Here is a 15,705-nt window from a genome sequence, read left to right as displayed (position 1 = left end):
CTGAATATTCATTAGGAGGACTGATGCTGAAGCTGAAGCTCCAATACTTTGGCCGCCTGATGCAAAGAACTGACTCACTAGAAAAGACCCTGATGCTGGGAAAGATTGAAGGTGGGAGGAGAAGGGGACGACAGAGGATGAGATGGTTGGATGGCATCTCAGACTCCATGGACATGGGTTTGAGCAGGCTCCAGGAACTGGTGATAGACAGGGAGGCCTGGCGTGCTGCAATCCATGGGGTCACAAAGAGTCGGACATGACTGAGCGACTGAACTGAACTGATATTAACGCAGTTTTAAAATACTTTTAATTTATGATGAAGAAATATTTACATACTGAGGTTGGGGGAAGTCATTCTGGCATATCCACGACTTATTAACAACTTGAAATGCATGCTGTCTTGGCTCTCTCTCTCGAGCTAACCTGATGAACGCCCCCTCCCCACTCCCAGGCCCTCCTATGTTTGGTGCTCCCTGAGTGGCGGCAGGAAAGACCCAGGGTGGACTTGTGTGTCCAGACACCCCACCTCATTCCTCAGCACTTAAAAGAAAGTGAGCTCTGGGGCTTCCCTGCAGGTCTAGTGGTTAAGACTTGGCGCTTTCACTGCAGAGGGCACAGGTTTGATCCCTGGTCTGGGAACTAAGATCTCACATGACTCACTGCCAAAAATTAAACAATAAAATGTTTTTTTTTTAAAAGAAAAGCCAATCGATATAGGAGATCCTCCTGTCTTCCTGAAGTCAAGGAGAAGTGCTCTGAGCTTCCCAGAATCCCTTGTCCTTAGTGGTTCGGTGCACAGATATAGTAAGGAGTGAAGGTGAAAGGTTTCTCCGACTCGCTAAGGTTCCTGGGATTCCAACGTTCCCACAGAGCGGATTTGGTTGAACTACAAGAGCACAGAGCTTTGGGAAGATTCTGGGTCCCAGGACAGACCTTTGAGGGGTCTTGTTTCTGATATTCGGAATTAGCAGTTCCAAGGAGGAGGCTGTGCAGAGGAAGTGAATGCTTGAGGAGTACTGGAATATCGCAGAAAGCACTGAGCCAGCCGTCCTTCCCCCTTAGAGATAGGGAGACTGAGGCAGGGAAGAGGTGAAGAGATGTGGCCAAAGCCACGCAGACCAGTTCTGCAAAAATTTACCCAGAGCTGGACCAGTCGAAGCACAGAGCCGCCTAAGCAAGGCCAGACTCGGCGTCCCTCAGGAAGAGGGGCGAAGACGTGAGGGCAGAGCCCGGCTCACAGCGACTCCTGGCCGCCTGGCTCCTGACTTGGTGTTACAGACTCAGAAATAAGGACCAAAGGAGTCCCGCACAATCCCCACCACCCTCCGCCCCTCACCCTGTTGGACAGTCCCCGCTTCGGATCTTCTGTAAACGGGGTGAGGATGCAGCCTTCCAGGGTGTGAAGTCTGTCCTGAGCCAGCCCTGTTCTGGGATGAAGTCCAAAGTCTGGTAGTCGAGGCTCTTCTTAACCCTCCCAGCAAACTTCAGCTGCAGTCAGAATGAGCAGGGCCTCGTGGGGCCACCTGACAAGGGCCTGGAGGAACAAATCTGTGGCCCCTTGCTTAAAACCCACCCCCAGCTCTTGGAGATTCTGCTGTCTCCATGGATGCCGGGCGGAGAAAAACCGAAAACCAGCAAGTGGGTCCAAGGCCAGCTGGGGAGCCTGTACTGGATCCAGAGGAGCCCCAGGACCTCCAGTCCAGCTGATGGGAAAGCCACACGCAGCTGGTCAGTCCTGTTTTCAAGTAAAGTCAGAAATACAGATTTTTAAATATTTATTTGTTGCTGCCTGCGGGCTTTCTCTAGTTGCAGGGAGGGGGCCACCCTCTAGCTGCGGTGCTTGGGCTGCTTGCTGAGGTGGCTTCCCACGTTGCAGGGCACAGGCTGTAGATACACGGGCTTCCGTAGTTCAGCACGTGGACTCAGTGCTTGTGGCACATGGGCTGAGTGGCCCTGAGGCTTGTGGGACCTTAGTTCCTTAACCAGGGATCAAACCCACACCCCCCACATGGGAAGGCGGACTCTTCAAGACTGGACCACCACGGAAGTCCCGCTCAGTATTATCATTTTGAGCTCTATCCATGGAGTTCCATGTGTTGAGTTTGTTCCTTTTAATTGCCGAGCAGTATCCTATCATCAGTTCAGTTCAGTTGCTCAGTTGTGTCTGGCTCTTTGTGACCCCATGGACTGCAGCACGCCAGGCCTCCCTGTCCATCACCAACTCCCGGAGTTTGCTCAAACTCATGTCCATTGAGTCAATGATGCCATCCAACCATCTCATCCTCTGCCGTCCCCTTCTCCCCTTGCCCTCAATCTTTCCCAGCATCTGAGTCTCTTCAAATGAGTCAGCTCTTCACATCAGGTGGCCAAAGTATTGGAGTTTCTGCTTCAGCATCAGTCCTTCCAGTGAATATGCAGGACTGATGTCCTCTAGGATGGACTGGTTGGATCTCCTTGCAGTCCAAGGGACTCTCAAGAGTCTTCTCCAACACCACAGTTCAAAAGCATCAGTTTTGAAGGAAGCACTAAATTCCATCAAAACGGAGGACAGTTTGTTGTCCTGTTCACCTGTGGTGGACACTGGATTGTTTTCCCTTCTGTTCTCTTGTTGTTCAGACACTCAGTCATGTCTGGCTCTTCTAGGCCCTGTGGACTATAGCACACCAGGCCTCCCTGTCCATCACCAACTCCCAGAACTTGCTCAAACTTATGTCCGTTGAGTCGGTGATGCCATCCAACCATCTCACCCTCTGCCGCCCCCTTCTCCTCCTGCCCTTGATCTTTCCCAGCGTCAGGGTCTTTTGTTTCCTTATCTGTTACATGAAGCGTCCATGTACACGTCTCTGTATATCTGTGTGGTTTTGTTTCTCCTGGGTAAATCCTAGGAGTAGAATGGTTGGGTCATGTGGAAGGCGTATGTTTAACTTCTTAAGGAACGCCCATTGTTTTCCAAAGTGCATGTACGTTTACCATCCCACCAGCCATGGTTCCTATGTTTCCATATCCCTGACAACAACTGGGATGATCAGTTGTCTTTTCTTTTAAAGGAGTCTTTGGTATTTGTTTTCTTGATTTTTAGGTGTTTGGCTGTGCTGGGTCTTCGCTGTGGCACACAAGATCTTTAGCTGTGGCAAGTGAACTCAGTTGCAGCAGACGGGATCTAGTTTCCTGGCCAGGGATTGAACCCAGGACCCAGGAAGTCTCAAGCGCTGGACCACCAGGGAAGTCGCCAGATGGTCAGTCGTTAGTTTTGGCCACCCAGGCACGGGGGCATTGCTGCTTCACCGTGGGAACTCATCCCTCGGGCGCTCATGCTGCTGTGTTCTCCCTCACGGGCTCCTTTGTCGTCCCCGTATATTCTTTGGTGAAAGCTTTATTCGAATCTTTTGCCCGTTAAGTGAAAATTGGGTTGTCTGTCTTCTTACTCTCTAGCCATAAGGGTTCTTTTTATGTTCGAGATCACACAGTTTCAATGGAGGCAGTATTGCCCCCGAGGGGGTGAAAATTGGTTTTGAGGACGTGAAGAAAATCATACTCTTTTAATGTGGAAAGCATGAATATGTGTACAGTACAGAAGCCGTATCTGTGCTATTAAAATTTCATGGGAGCAGTTGGTGGGGGAGGGAAAGGCCTGAAAAGTCTCCGTGGAGGAGAGATGGGTGAAAAAGGCTGAGAAACACTGTTGGAGGTACTTTGTTGGATATTTTGCAAAGAGGATAATTTTTAAATTTGGAATAAGTCCACTTTATCAGTTGTGTTTTCTGTGTACTATTCTAGGGCCTCCCAGGTGGCGCTAGTGGTAAAGCATCCACCTGCCAATGCTAAGGCAGTAGAGTGTATATTCCATAAGAGAAATGTTGGCCTTAGTCACTCAAGGTCACTAAGATTCTCTCCTACGTTCTCTCCTAGAAGTTTCATAGCTTTAACTACTCCATTTAGGTCTATGAACCATCTCATAGACTTAAATAGATTAAATTTTGTATATTGTGTGAGATCAAAGTAAAAAAATAAAACTCTTGGCATCTGGACGTCCAAACGGATCCAACAGTGTTTGCTGAAGCACTTTTCTGTCGCCGCTGAATTGCTTTGCTTTTCAACCTCTGTCAAAGATCAGTTGGCCAGGACGTCCGTGCTGGCTCAGTGGTAAAGAAGCCACCTGCCAACGCAGGAGACCCGGGTTCGGCCCCTGATCTGGGAGGACCCGCGTGCTTCGGAGCAACGAGGCCGTGTGCCACAACTATTGAGCCAGTGCTCTGGAGCCCGCAAGCCGCAGCTGCTGACGCCTGTGTGCCCTAGAGCCCGTGCTCCACGAGAGTCGCCCCGCTCTCTGCAGCGAGAGAACAGCCGGCAGAGCCAAAAATAAATAAGTAAATGATTTTTTAAAAAGATCAATTGGCTGTAGACGTGTGGGTCTATTTCTGGACTTTCAGTTCTGTTCCAACTAACCAAAATATCTTTAGTATATTGTGCAGACCAAAGAGAAGCCGGTCTTCGGTCGGCCTGCTGTGGGCCTGCCCGTCTCTCTCCGTCTCCCACGCAGACCTCCTTGGCTTCCTCGGCCAGGCACCTCCTGACGCAGGGCCGCAGTTGCACCTGCGTCCTGGCCCCGCACCCTCCACCCTGAGATGACTGCCTGGTCAGCGTCTCCTTCTCTGAGAGGGAGGCCCCTGCTCGCAGGCAGCCCTGGCCCCTCTCCGTGGCCTCGCGCTGTTGCTTTGGTTTTAGTAAAGCTCAGTGACGTCTGCAGGCTTCCCTGGTAGCTCAGCTGGTAAATAATCCGCCTGCAATGCAAGAGACCCTGGTTCGATTCCTGGGTTGGGAAGATCCGCTGGAGAAAGGATAGGCTACCTACTCCAGTATTCTTGGGCTTACCTGGTGGCTTAGCTGGTAAAGAATCCGCCTGCAATGAGGGAGACCTGGGTTTGATCCCTGGGTTGGAAGACCCCCTGGAGAAGGGAAAGGCTACCCACTCCAGGATCCTGGCCTGGGGAATTCATGGAAGTAGGAGTGGTGGAATCAGACCTCAATTTGGGGAACGTCACTTGGGGTGCTTTGAGGAGGTGGTCTGAAGGGAGCAGCATGGAGGCCCCAGCCAGCACACGGACCCCGCCAGCCATGGTCCCGTCGTCAGGGCCAGCAAGAGCAGCACCCGCAAGGAGGAAGGGAGGTCTGGTCACCCTCCGTCCTGGCCCTCGGGTGGTGAGCATCGGGGAAGGCGGGAGCTGGGTGTCCTGAGGAGGGGTGGTGGGTGGCTAGTGACCCCTGACGCCCACTGGAGCGGCAGCGCTCCCGAGGCGCTCCCTTGGGGTCAGGCCCTTTGGCCATCAGCCCCCCTCTGGCCAGCAGGGGTGGCAAACTCCTCTGATGATGGTACAGCCTGGTCCACTCCTGTGTCTACCGACTCTGTGTGTGTTTCTTGAGCGCTTATAAATTGCCGGCTCGGGGCCAGGTGCTGGGGCGACGCCAGCACCTGACAGAGGGCAGACGTCTCTGCTCTCTGGGCCCCAGGCTGGTGGGGGAGTGAGCAGTCAAGGAGGCACCCGCTGAAGGGGTCGCTGTGAACTGGGGGGTGCTCCGAAGGACAGGATGGGGCAGGGCAGACACAGGGGTCCCAGAGACCAGATGGGACAAGACTTGGACCTGCTTCGGGGACTCCTGGGGGCTTCCCTGGGGACTGATGGCTGGACTGCATGGGAAGGTGCAAAGAAGTTCCAGGAAAAGGCAGACCCGTAGCTCCCGCGGGGGGAGGGAGGAGGGCTCCTGGGGGGCTCTGAAGGGCTGACGAGGGAGGCACAGTGGGGTCCCGAGAGCCAGAGAAGGGAGAGGCCTCGGGGTGAAGGCAGGCGCTCCGGCCACACCTTCCCTGGGCCACCAAGCCCAGCCCCGCAACCTCTTCATGACCTTCGGACTCTGTCTTCTCTCCTTCCTCATTCCCACGGGACAGCCCCAGCCCAGGGCTCCCGGCCCCTCCCCTGACCTCCCGCAGCAGCCTCCTTCCCCTCACCGGCCTCCCTGACTCCGGTCCCCGCTGGGTCTCTGTGGCCCTTCGTGCACGCTCACAGCTGAGGTCACACGCCTGCCTGGGACTCCCTGGGCTCTCGGGGCAGCTCTGGGAGGGATGTGCGACCCACTGGTTCCTGGGTCCTAGGAGAGCGCTGGGGACAAAGTTGCAGATACTATCGTGGTTTGCGACAATAAAGAGGTGATATTCTTTTTTCCCCCACTCAAGTCCACAGACCTCCTAAATTCTATCTACCAACCCCAGGATAAAGGGCTTGAGCACTGTCTGTAATGAGGCATGAATTGGTGCGCTCTGAGCAGAGGGAGCAGCCTCGCCAAGAAAGAAGAGCAGGGCCCTGGCCGCAGATTCAGCACGGCCACCGGGAGGGCAGGAGGACAGACCGGGCCAGGAAGACAGCTTCACTGACAGCCAGCCGGCCCAGAGGAGCCAGGCGACTGGAGCTTCAGCTTCAGCATCAGTCCTTCCAGCGAACACCCAGGACTGATTTCCTTTAGGGTGGACTAGCTGGATCTCCTTGCAGTCCAAGGGACTCTCGAGAGCCTTCTCCAACACCACAGTCCAAAGCATCAATCTTCACCGCTCAGCTTTCCTTATAGTCCAACTCTCACATTGATACATGACTACTCGAAAAACCATAGCTTTGACTAGATGGACTTTTGTCGGCAAAATAATGTCTCTGCTTTTCAATATGCTGTCTAGGTTGGTCAAAGCTTTTCTTCCAAGGAGCAAGCATCTTTTACTTTCATGGCTGCAGTCACCATCTGCAGTGATTTTGGAGCCCAAGAAAATAAAGTCTCTCACTGTTTCCCCATCTATTTGCCATAAAGTGATGGAACCAGATGCCATCATCTTAGTTTTCTGAATGTTGAGTTTTAAGCCAACATTTTTTTACTCTCCTCTTTCACTTTCATTAAGAGGGTCTTTAGTTCTTCTTCCCTTTCTGCCATAGGGTGGTGTCATCAGCATATCTGAGGTTATTGATATTTCTCCTGGCAATCTTGATTCCAGCTTGTGCTTCATCCAGCCCAGCAATGATGTACTCTGCATATAAGTTAAATAAGCAGGGTGACAATATACAGCCTTGACGTACTCCTTTTCCTATTTGGAACCAGTCTATTTTTCCATCTCCAGTTCTAACTGTTGCTTCTTGACCCAAATACAGATTTCTCAGGAGGCAGGTCAGGTGGTCTGGTCTTCCCATTTCTTGAAGAATTTTCCACAGTTTGTTGTGATCCACACAGTCAAAGGCTTTGGCATAGTCAGTAAAGCAGAGTAAATGTTTTTATGAAACTTGCTTGCTTTTTCAATGATCCAGCAAATGTTGGCAATTTGATCTCTGGTTCCTCTGCCTTTTCTAAATCCAGCTTGAACATCTGGAAGTTTTTGGTTCACATACTGTTGAAGCCTGGCTTGGAGAATTTTGAGCATGACTTTGCCGGCGTGTGAGATGAGTGCAATTGTGTGATCGTTTGACCATCCTTTGGCATTGCCTTTATTTGGGATTGGAATGAAAACTGACCTTTTCCAGTCCTGTGGCCACTGGTGAGTTTTCTAAATTTGCTGGCATACTGAGTGCAGCACTTTCACAGCATCATATCTTAGGATTTGAAATAGCTCAACTGGAATTCCATCACCTCCACTAGCTTTGTTCGCAGTGATGCTTCTTAAGGCCCACTTGACTTCACATTCCAGGATGTCTGGCTCTGGGTGAGCGATCACACCAATGTGATTATCTGGGTCGTGAAGATCTTTTTTGTACAGTTCTTCTGTGTATTCTTGCCACCGCTTCTTAATATCTTCTGCTTCTGTTAGGTCTTTATCATTTCTGTCCTTTATTGTGCCCATCTTTGCATGAAATGTTCCCTTGGTACCTTGTATTTTCTTGAAGAGATCTCTAGTCTTTCCCATTCTATTGTTTTCCTCTATTTCTTTGCATTGATCACTGAGGAAGGCTTTCTTATCTCTCCTTGCTATTCTTTGGAACTCTGCATTCAAATGGGTATATCTTCTCCTTTGCTTTCTCTTCTCTTCTTTTCTCAGCTATTTGTAAAGCCTCCTCAGACAACCATTTTGCCTTTTTGCATTTCTTTTTCTTGGGGATGGTCTTGATCACTCCCTCCTATATAATGTCACGAATCTCCGTCCATAGTTCTTCAGGCACTCTATGAGATCTAATCCTTGAATCTATTTGTCACTTCCACTGTATAATGGTAAGGGATTTGATTTATGTCATACCTGAATGGTATAGTGGTTTTTCCTATTTTCTGCTATTTAAGTCTGAATTTGGCAATAAGGAGTTCATGGTCTGAGCCACAGTCAGCTCCTGGTCTTGTTTTTACTGACTGTATAGAGATTCTCCATCTTTGGCTGCAAAGAATATAATAAATCTGATTTAGGTATTGACCAGGCAGTGTGGCACCACCCAAAAAAAAAAAAAGCAGTGTCCCTTCTCCTCCCTCTACCCCAGTCTCCACCCTCAGTGGACCACGGCCCATGCTGTGGGTCACCTGGGGGGACAGGGCCATTTGCAGGCATTTGTTGGCCTCAGTGTAATTCTTGCTTTTGGAGGCTCTGTCCACACGGTCCCAAACGTGAAGGTAGCCTTATAAAACATAATCTTTTTTCAAAAACAGATTCTGAAAGGATTTTTTATAATTTTTCATTTGAATTGACTTGGTTCCTTGCCCCTGCCTTTGATAACTTTGGAGCAGATACTTAACCTCTTTGGGCCTCCTGGCTCCTCCCTGAAAGAGCAATAATGGTGTTCTTGAGTCATAGGGTCCAATGTCAACACTTGTAAAATCATAAAACAGTGCCCCGCAGGTAGCAGACCTGCAGGCACGTTGGCTAAATAAGATAAAATACCAGCAATTTTTAATTTCTGATTTCTCATCAATGACTCTGAATTCTCAGGACTCTTGTTACTTGAGAGTTTTCAATGTAATGAAACTAGCAAAACTTTCATAATTACCGAATCAAAAATAATGATGACATAATGTCACATCCTATAGGTATTTGTTGTTTTTCAGTTGCTCAGTCATGTCTGACTCTTTGCGACTGCATGGACTGCAGCACGCCAGGGTTCCCTGTTCATCACCAACTCCCAGAGTTTGTTCAAACTCGTGTCCATTGAGTCGGTGATGCCATCCACCAGCTCATCCTCTGTCACTCCCTTCTCCTCCTTCTCTCAACCTTTCCCAGCATCGGGATCTTTTCCAGTGAGTCGGCTCTTTGCCTGTAGGTATTTAGTGAAGTATTATTTATTTATTTGGCTGCGCTGGGTCTTCGTTGCAATGCCTGGGTTTAGTTGCCCTCAGGCATGGGGGATCTTAGTTCCCTGACCGGGCGTCAAACTTGTGTCCCCTGCATTGGAAGGCAGACTCTTAACCAGTGGACCACCAGGGAAGTCCCAGTAAAGCATCTTTTAAATTTCACCTTTTTTTTTTTTTCCATTTGCAGTGGTACACAATGTTGGTTGTTAATACCAGTTCTATCACCCCAAGGGACAAAGGCTGCATTCACGGGCAAGGGAAGTGACCTCCAGGCAGGAGCTCTGAGAGCCTGGAAGAGCGGGAAAAGCAGGGCAGGCTCTCTAGCTCTCTGCCGGGCTCACCCGACCCGTCCTCCTATCAAGTCCGGGCTGGACAGGCCCCAGGGTACGTGTAGCTCAGCCTCCACTGCAGACAGGAGCCCGGGGCTCTGGAGCAGAAGGGACTCGCGCAGTACAGGGCGTGTGGCCCCAGGTCTCCCTCCCCGTGAACGAGCTTCTTTCCCTCTCCAACCCCTTCCACGTCCAGCACCGCCCACGCTCCCTCCCACGGCCGTATCCCGGTGCCGTTGTTCTTCCCAGGAACAACCGGCTGCCTGGCAGTTCCAAGAAGAAAGGCTTCTCCTTTCCAAACGTGTCATCAAACGTGCGTTCTCCAAGAGGCCTTCCTGCCCCAAACCAGAAAAAAAGGACTCACTAATGCCAGATGGTGTGTGGGTTGCTGTTTCTGCCTTCCTGGCTCCAGGGTTCCAGTCCAGACTCCAGGTCCACCTTGCTGTGTGATTTTAAGCGGGACTCAGCCTCTCTGCGTTTCACATGTCTGACTTAGCACAGAGGAGAACACCAGTTGCCTTTTGGGGCTCAGGATAATCCATGTCCACATCCATGACGCTGCTGACATCAGGCGGCTTCTCAAGTGATGTAGTTAGGTATCTCCCCAACCCCCAACCCTTTCCGGCACTTCCTCTTTCAAAATCGCTGAATTCCTTTCTTCTCCCCAACGTGTCGGCGCCTAATAATAATTTTAAGGTTATCCCTTCTGGGGGAATTTTAACAGAGATTTATTTTTAAAAAGTGGAGTGCTAAAGTTGGAGTTTCTGCCAATAGATGAGGATGAGAAACTATTTCGTGTGTCAGGCGGATGGTGGAAAAGGGGCCAGAGGATGGGAGAGGAGGTGATTGGACCTTTCCAGGTAGTTCCTCTGTCTTGGTAGCAGGTGAGAAGCACCCAGTGGTGGAGGAGCTGTTGCAGTCTTGATCTGAGGACGGTTGGGTTTGAATTTCCTGATGAAAAAAAAAAGGCTGAGGAACCGGAATTCCAAGAACCTGAGTCACAAGAAGGGAGAAGTCAGGCTAGGAAGCTGCTGACAACACACTCACATGACTGAAAAAAATTTTAACAGATTCTCAAGGGTGACTGAGAAAGCCTTTGAACCTGCCCCTTGGGCCTTCTGCTCATCCACCCGAGGAGAAGTTATTTATTCCGGATCTACCTCCAGAAATTAATTGTCTTTTCTTCTTGGGGACTAAGCAGAAAGGATGAACAATTGGTTTCAACTAGTGAAGAAGAACTAAAGAGCCTCTTGATGAAAGTGAAAGAGGAGAGTAAAAAAAGTTGGCTTAAAGCTCAACATTCAGAAAACTAAGATCATGGCATCTGGTCCCATCACTTCATGACAAATAGATGGGGAAACAGGGGAAACAGTGGCTAACTCTATTTTTGGGGGCTCCAAAACGTGATTGCAGCCATGAAATTAAAACATGCCTGCTCCTTGGAAGAAAAGCTATGACCAACCTAGCCAGCATATTTAAAAGCAGAGACATTGCTTTGTCAACAAATGTTCATCTAGTCAAGGCTATGGTTTTTCCAGTAGTCATGTATGGATGTGAGAGTTGGACTATAAAGAAAGCTGAACGCCAAAGAATTGATTCTTTTGAACTGTGGTGTTGGAGAAGACTCTTGAGAGTCCCTTGGACTGCAAGGAGATCCAACCAGTCCATCCTAAAGGAAATCAGTCCTGGAAGGACTGATGTTGAAGCTGAAACTCCAATATTTTGGCCTCCTGATGTGAAGAGCTGACTCATTGGAAAAGACCCTGATGCTGGGAAAGACTGAGGGCAGGAGGAGAGGGATGACAGAGGATGAGATGGTTGGATGGCATCACCGACTCAGTGCACATGAGTTTGTGTAAACTCCGGGAGTTGGTGATGGACAGGGAGGCCTGGCGTGCTGCGGTTCATGGGGTCACAAAGAGTCGGACACGACTGAGCGACTGAACTGAACTGATAGACTCACAGAACATTGGAAGTCCAGGAGGGTGCTTAGAGATCACCCAGTCCCATGGGCCATTATATGGACAGTAAACAATGCTCAGAGAACAGAAGGTTGGTGGCCAGGGGCCAGCATCAGGACTGCTGGCTTCTCTGATGACCAGTCCCTGTGAGAAGAGTTCTCTGGGAGCATTTGCTCCTAACACTGACAGGCTCTTTGAATAAGATCAGCCCCAAATATTGAGAGAGGAAAACCTGAACGACCAATGCTATCGTCCCTTGTATACACAAAGATGGTGTTCAGGTCTGCAGGGCACAGATGTCAGGGAACAAAGCAACTGACCTGTGAAAGCAGACTGCCTGTGGTTGATTTTCCTCTGCACTTTGCCTGATTGCTGCTCTAATGTTGTTTGCAAAATAAACCCTGGAGAAAGAAGGGCTTGAGTAGAAAGTTTATATGATTCCCTTCATCTCAGGTTTGCCCACTGCATTGATTTTCTGTGGCTAACAACAAACTACAGGTTAGAAGTAGGACTGGGGGTGGTGGGGAGGAGATGGGTTAAAATCAAGGTGTAGGGAAGGCTGTGCTCTTTTCTGGAGTCTCTGGCAGAGAATCTGTATCCTGGCCTTTTCCAGCTTTTAGAAGTTGCCTGCATCTGTTGACTCATGGTCCCTTCCTTAACCTTCAAGATCAGCAGCACCGCATTCATCTGATCCCTTTTCTGTTGTCACCTCTCTGACTACAGCCAGGAAACCTCCAATTTTAAGAACATTTGTGGGGAATTCTCCAGTGGTTCAGCGGCTAAGACCCTTAATGCAGGAGACTTGGGCTCAATCCCTGGTCAGGGAACTAGAGAGATCTTGCTGCAACTAAGAGTTCAATTGCCACAACTAAAATGTCCCATCTGCCACAACTAAGACCCAGCACAGCCAAATAAATGAACAAGAATAAATATATATATAAAAAAGAATGTGTGTGATTGTATTGGATAAACATGGGTAATTCAGGATACTTTCTCCATCTCAAGATCCTTAACCTAATCACATTTGGGAAGGGTCTCTTACCATGTAGGGCTTCCTGATAGCTCAGTTGGTAAAGAATCTGCCTGCAATGCAGGAAACCCCAGTTAGATTCCTGGGTCAGGAAGATCTGCTGGAGAAAGGATAGGCTACTCACTCCAGTATTCTTGGGCTTCCCTTGTGGCTCAGCTGGTAAAGAATCCACCTGCAATGCAGGAGACCTGGCTTCGATCCCTGGGTTGGGAAGATCCCCCGGAAAAGAGAAAGGCTACCCACTCCAGTATTCTGGCCTGGAGAATTCCATGGACTAGTCCATGGGGTCGCAAAGAGTTGGACACAGCTGAGCAACTTTCACTTCACTCCACTTTTACCATGTAAGGTAATATATATTCACAAATTCCAGGGATTGGGGTTGGGTATCTTCGGGGGACCGCTGTTCTGCCTACATATTCTTTTTCCCCCTCAGTGGTCTCTCTAAAAATACATTCAATTCTTTGCAGGAAAGAACATTTTCATTGTCATGGGAAATATGGGTACACCAGAATTCTTTCAAGGACTTTAAATCTTTCTATCTTTAATTCTATTTTACATTCTGCACATACACAGAAAAGTGTATAACTCATCAAATTACAGTCTGAGTTTTATAAACAGACTGCACCAGTGTAATCAGCATATACACCAAGAAGCAGGACACGCCCTGGGACCCCAGAAACCCGGTTCATGCCTGCTGCAAGTCCAAGGTGTTAGTCAACATTTGTTGACATTAAAAAATTTCCTATGTGGGCAATACTTGGAGTATGATTGAATAAAAAGGAAAGAACCCAAGGGCTGTTCATTTCTTCATTTAATGAGTATTTTCTGGCACCTCTCCTGGGCTGGATGCCAGGGAAAATGGGATGAGCTCATTGGATGAGGGTCGTATGGCACAGAAGCAATAGAGGCAACTGTATGTGTGTGTGTGGTGGGGCGTGAGGGGGTGGGAAGGGAGTTTGAGAAAGAGATAAAAATACAAATGCATTGGCCAGGCCTAAACAGAAGGCTTCCCATAGAATGTAGGCCTTGAAGGTGATCACACAGAGGAGAAGAAAGGATTTCCAGCAAAGGGGTGTCAGTGGGGCAGGTGGGGTCAGGTGGAGTTGGGGAAACAAAGAAAGAGATGACCATTGGACTTGCCAGCCTGTGAGCCCTTGTTCAGTCATTCCTGTGCCCCATTTCATTTTCTTTTTAAAAAATTTTCTCATAAACATTTTATTTATTTGTTATTTTGGCTGCACTGGGACTTGGTCATGGTGCTCGGGGGGCTTCTCTTGCTGCAGAACGTGGGCCCTAGAACATGGGATCAGTATTTGCGACATGTGGGCATAGTTGCCCTGTGGTGTGTGAGATCTTAGGTCCCCCCATTTCCCATTTTACCAGCCCCAAATCCCAGCAGTCTGGACTCAGAACCAGAACCGTAGCTCTCAGGCCAGTGTCTTCCTTTCAAAGATGGGGAAGCAGCCCCAGGGGAGAAGATACATACATACATATATATATATATATATACACACACACACACACACACACACACACACACACACACACACTGCAGATCACTGGCTTCATCAATTCTCTTCCTCCACACGCCTCTACAGAGCCTCCTGAACCCCACCCTCCTCATGCCTGGCGCGGGCACACAGGGGTCAGACCCCCCACCCTGCCACGAGGTGCTCAGGGTGGCACAAATCAGCTGTGAGGCCTGAAGCAGGATCCAGACCATCCACTTTCTCCAGTGCTGTTCCCACACCCCGCGGTCCCTCACTGCCTCCTCCACCTGCGGCTTCCCACCAGGCTTCTCAATCACTCTTCATGTGCTCAATTCACTGGGCATCTACTTCGTGGTGGGCCACGTGCCAGGCACAGGGATACAATGGTGCAGAAGACAGGCCCCTCCCTCAGCGGGGACATCAGACAATAAACAGAACAGAGAGCTCTATAAGGTAGTGTCAGCAGAGATAAGTGATGTGTGTGAAGAAAAATAAAGACCACCCCGGTGGTCTAGTGGCTGAGACTCTCAGCTCCCAATGCAGGGGACCTGGGTTCGATCCCTGGTCAGGGAACTAGATCCCACATGCCGCAACTAAGAGTTCGAATGCCCCAACGAAAGATACCGCAAGCTGCAACAAAGACTGAAGATCCCACATGCCGCAGCTAAGACCTGGGGAAGCCAAATAAATAAATAAGAAAAAATCCAAACAGGATAAAGAGCTTGAGGGGAGGGAAGGTGGTCTTTGAAGTTAGGTGGTTGGGAGGCTCTTTGAGGAGGTGACACTGGGACCCAAAAAAGATGAAGAAGCTTGAGTTGCAAGGGTGGGGGAGAACCTTGATGGGTGTGTGGACAGAGGCTGGTGTGATGGCAGGGGTACGTCCTTGGAGATGTAGTGAGTGGGATTTAGTGAGTGAGTTTCTCCCTCTCCATGTCCATCTCCCTGCTCCGTAGAAATGGGTCACCAGGGGTGAGGTGAGGGAAGGGCCTCTAGCTGCTTCCCTCCCAGATCGTCCTCTCTCAGTGTAGGCCAGCATAGGGATGGATGCCCACTGGACCTTGGCCTTTATCAGGATCACATGTCCAGCTGATCTCAACTCCCTGCCCCCCCAACTCCCTCAGTTCAGTTCAGTTCGGTCGCTCACTCATGTCCGACTCTTTGTGACCCCATGGACTGCAGCACGCCAGTCCCTATCCTTCACCAACTCCTGGAGTTTACCCAAACTCATGTCCATTGAGTCGGTGATGCCATCCAACCATCTCATCCTCTGTCGTCCCCTCTCCTCCGGCCTTCAATCTTTCCCAGCATCAGGGTCTTTTCAAATGAGTCAGCTCTTCGCATCAGGTGGCCAAAGTATTGGAGCTTCAGCTTCAGCATCAGTCCTTCCAGTGAACACACAGGACTGATCTCCTCTAGGATGGACTGGTTGGATTTCCTTGCAGTCTAAGGGACTCTCAAGTCTTCAACCCCCTTGTACCTAGTTAACACTCAGAGGGAGACCCCATCGCACCGCTGAGGAAGCAGGCGCGGAGCCTTTCTCAGCACCCTGCACTGTGGCAGACGGAGGCTGCGGCGGCAGGAAGGGCTTTTCCACCGTCCCC

This window comes from Odocoileus virginianus, chromosome 23 (assembly GCF_023699985.2).
Source record: "Odocoileus virginianus isolate 20LAN1187 ecotype Illinois chromosome 23, Ovbor_1.2, whole genome shotgun sequence".
In the NCBI taxonomy this organism is placed as follows: Eukaryota; Metazoa; Chordata; class Mammalia; order Artiodactyla; family Cervidae; genus Odocoileus; species Odocoileus virginianus.
This window is presented reverse-complemented; position numbering follows the sequence as displayed.